Raw genomic sequence first — 4,538 nt, 5'->3', positions numbered from 1 at the left:
AGGCATAGATTGTATTTGTGTTGAAAGTTGCTGCTTGAATGCCCTTAAGCCTTATTATGAGGAAACAAAATATAGCAATCAGACTTCTGTCAAATTCCGAAATGAGTAACGTTGTTAAATTAAAAATGAGCACGTTTGATAAGTTTTATCATGCGTCAACTAACTAGTTGTCAAGCCTGCTGTGTTGCGCTGCTGTTGTCTTTCAGTTAGCAGACAAAAGGGAAATCTGCGCTTACGATGTCAGAACTCTAGTTAGCATCCGTGTACTGAAAACAAAAGTATTTGTCACGTGTTTGAACTGTGGTAGTTTGGAAAGGATACACTAGCACCCTGCCCCTTTTTTTAAACTTGCAATTTGCTTGACGCTTGAAAAAATAAATATGGTGGTTGACTCATCCCAGACTGCTGTACAAGTTCCGTTAACAATTGTGTGCGTGTGTGTGTGGGGCTTGGGGGGATTGCATCGGAAGATCAGTGTGTTTGTACCGTGTTTTGAGTAAGTCTACTCTTGCTTTAAGTTACTACATATTAACAACTAAATATTTCCATTGAGCTGTATGTAGCGAAGCGTCTTTCACACAGAGAGCTGGAATCGTTGCATCACATATCGTCACCTTTCGGCATAGCTAGATATTGCCTGCAACACACAATAACGGGTGTACTTGCCAGGGGTTGTTCTGCCTATTATGGCTCTGATATTACCTTTTGAAGGAAGAACATTTTCGTGTTGACTTCTACTACCCCATCCTATTTCAGTGGAGTATATACATACTGGAAAAATTGCGAAAAAGATGTTTTAAGTTGTACAGGAAGTGGAAAAGGGCATTTCACACAAGTCTCTGTTTTGGCACTTTTAAGAGGACCTACGAGGCAGAAACTGGTGGGGTCAACTTTGTCCCCCATGTCAGTTCTGTCTATTCAGAACAAAGGGGTAAAAGGTGGAAAAAAATACTGGCTATTACAGGCAGTGTAAAAGAGCCTTTACACACCTCAGTTACAGCTCCAATAGGACCTCCAAGGCGAAAGTGGTAGGGTCGACTTCATACCCTCATTCATGTCAGCGAATAATCAAATCAAAAAAAGGTGGGAAAATAACAGCTTTTACAGGCAGTGTAAAAGGGGATCTTTACATCACCAACTTCTGGCAGGTTTGGCTTCGTACCCCCATTCCATGTCAGTGCCCCGTATATACAGAATTAAAAAAAAAAAAGGCGGAAAAATAACCCAACTTTCACAGGCAGTGTAAAAAGGGCTTTACACGCATGCCTCATTCCACCTTGGTTGGAGGTCTGATGCAACCTTCAAGACAGACCGGGTCAACATCGTACCTCAATTCCGGGTTGGTGCGGTTTACAGTGGCGAGAAAAAGTAGCCGAGTAAAATTCTTAGATTTTTGTCTAGTTTCCCCACTTAAATTTAAGATCATCAAACAAATGTAAATATCAGACAAATATAACCCAAGTGAACTTAAAATGCTGTTTTTAAATGGTGATTTCATTTATTAAGGGAAAAAACTATTGATAGTTACCGGGCCCTGGGTGGCCCCCTTTACCTAAGAACTGGTTGGGCCATCCTCCGCAGCATCTACTCAAATTAAGCATTTTCTGTAACTGGCAATGAGTCTTTCACATCTCTGTGGAGATATTTTGGCTCACTCTTCCTTGCAGAATTGTTTGAAATCAGCAAAAATGGAGGATTTTCCAGCATTAACGGCATTTTTTAAGATCATGCCACTGCATTTACATTGAGTCAGGTCTGCGTCAAGTCTGGACTTGCACCAAAACCATTTTGTTTTTTAAGCCATTCAGAAGTTGAGCTCACAAAACTGATGGCTGAACATTCTCCTTCAGGATTTTTTGTTAAAGAGCAGAATTCATCCATCCATCCATCCATCCAGGTTCTCCCTATGATTCGCTGGAATTGTAAAGCTTTAGTAATGGCTTTTGTAATCCTTTCTAGACTGACAGATGTCAATTACTTTATTTCTCAACATTTCTGGAATTTCTTTGGATAATTTTTTAGATCTTTTGCCCGACTTGATTTTGTCGGGGCAGATGAGTGATTTTTTATTTTATTTAACATGTCTGGAGGTAATCAAGTTTGGGTGTGATCAGTAAAAATTAACCACAATTCATTATTTAGTAAGGGGGGTAATTACTTTATCACACAGGGCCTGGTAACTTGGAAATAAAAAAATTTCTTAATAAATGAAATCACCATTTAAAAATAACATTTTTAGTTCAATTGGGTTATATTTGTCAGATATTTACATTTGTTTGATGATCTTAAACCTTAAAGTGGAGATTCGATGCAAGAATTTGAGAAGGGGGCCAATACTTTTTCACGGCACTATATACACAAAAGAAATGTCTGCCTTATGCAGGCAATGTAAAAGGGGGGGGGGGGGGGTTTACACACGTCCTCCCACTTATGGTACGGCTTTGATACTACCGCTGAAGGTGGTAAATAGCCGGGTCACTTTGTACCCCCATTCCGTTTATGGCATAGCTCCTTCACAAGTCAACCTTTCAGTCTCTAGAGATCCTGTTCCTGTTAATCCGAAACATTTGTATCCGTCACCATGTGTCTGTAGTTGGCAAAAGGCGGGAATGTATCGGCCTGTCTGCGCTCCTCTTTTCCCGACTTAATCGTAGCGTCATAGCTGTTGGTTCAGGACAGAGTTCTCCTTCCCTGGTTGGACTTCCTCCCATTGTGAAAACCAGATGTCGGGACAATCTGGGAATTTGAGGACCTTGAAGGTTTTTTTGGTGTGTGTGTGTGTGGGGGGGGGGGGGGGGGGGGGGGGGGGGGGGGGCTTGTGTGATGATTTTGAATCGTTTGTGACTGACTCTCCCTCACTTTGTGATCACAGTCTGATTCCGACTGTTTAAAAAAAATAAATAAATAAAATAAAAAATAAAAAAAACTCCCGCTTGACCCAAAGGTGAGTCCCTGCTGACAACACACTGGATACTTTGTACATGTTTTTTGTTTTGTTTTTCTTTGCTCCATAGGTTGACACTAGAATCTGTCCTCTGCCTTTTTCTTCCCGTTTCAATCTAAATCCCTATGGTGGGTTGTGATCGTTGCCTAGGATGATTGTTTACAATTTGATTCCATGTTATCTCTGGATATTCTGTACATACTGTAATTCGTTCTTTTTTTAACTTGATAATAAAGTTATCAGATAACACTTAGTTGTCCTTGTTTGTTCTGTGCAAATGTCATTTAATTTTAGCATGTTAGCTGGATTTTGGGAGGGGGAGGGGGGATTTCCGAGACGCGTTTTCACGTTGAATGTCAAATCTTAAACACTACTTCCAGATCGCAGAGGATCAGATTTTTAATCTCCCGCTTTACCGCTTCAGACGAGGGGTAAAGAAGGACACAACATGAGGGTGTGCCAGGACAGACGAGGGCGAAGATGAAGCCTTGCCACAGAAAAAGGCCAGATGGATGGAGGCTTATATAAAGACTTGACAGATTCACGAATTCCTACCATGTGTGACTTAAGATCAGCGATTCCCTCACCACTGAGCACAAGTAGGCCAATCAATACATGCCTAATACATAGTTATGGATAGATTGTTCTGACTTGAGTCCAAGCATAAAACACCAATTCAAGTTGATGATAAGATCGTTTTTAAATCAAATGGACTCAAAAATTAAATATGGACACCCCCTACCCCAACATACACTTCTGGAACCTGGAAAGTGGCCATATTGTAGCTGTATACAAAAGTCAAGCAGCAGGTAAAAGCACATAGCTGTATTTATTTATTTTTTATATATTCTGTGTCCATTAATATATTTTAAATTAAAACGTTAAAAACATTTTTATGAGAAACCAGCACTGATTGTGTGAAGCCAAAACGCCCCAAAATATACTTAAAACTTTGTCTGTGTGCGCGCGTGTTGAGAGAGACGACTACATGCTATGTTTCAGGGACCTCAGAATTCGGAATATACAAATACGTTAATAAGGTCGCCCTGTGACTGACTGGCGAACAGTTCGCGGTGTTGTCCGCTTTCGCCCGAAGTCAGCTGGCATAGCCTCCAGCGCTCCTGAACATGATAAGCGGTACTCAGAATGGATGGCTGGATGGTAATAACGTCACACTCGAAGGACATCTAACAAAAAAAAACAAAAACACGTACATCTGACGTCACGCCTCTTAAACAGTAATGTATAAAGCCAAGCGCATCGTGGTTAAATTCTTACCTGAGCGGACAAAGATGACCACACACCACACGGGCATTTAGGTGCCCTACTGTAATTGAACGCAACACTTTATCCTTACCAACCAGACAGCTAAATTACAACGAACTCGTTAAACGTTTTTATTTTAAATAACGATTGACATACCCAGTATTTTAACTGTAACTATACTGTACTATATATATATGTGTGTATATATATATATATATATATATATATATATATATATATGCGTGCAATGCTATATATTCGCGTTTGTTATTGCTAATGTAATTAAATTTTAATTAAAGTCCGCTCTACGTAGAAAAGCGTAGAAGAA

Source organism: Phyllopteryx taeniolatus, chromosome 15 (genome assembly GCF_024500385.1).
Source record: "Phyllopteryx taeniolatus isolate TA_2022b chromosome 15, UOR_Ptae_1.2, whole genome shotgun sequence".
NCBI classification, from domain to species: Eukaryota; Metazoa; Chordata; class Actinopteri; order Syngnathiformes; family Syngnathidae; genus Phyllopteryx; species Phyllopteryx taeniolatus.
The sequence above is the reverse complement of the archived record's forward strand: the minus strand, read 5'-3'. Positions refer to the sequence as shown.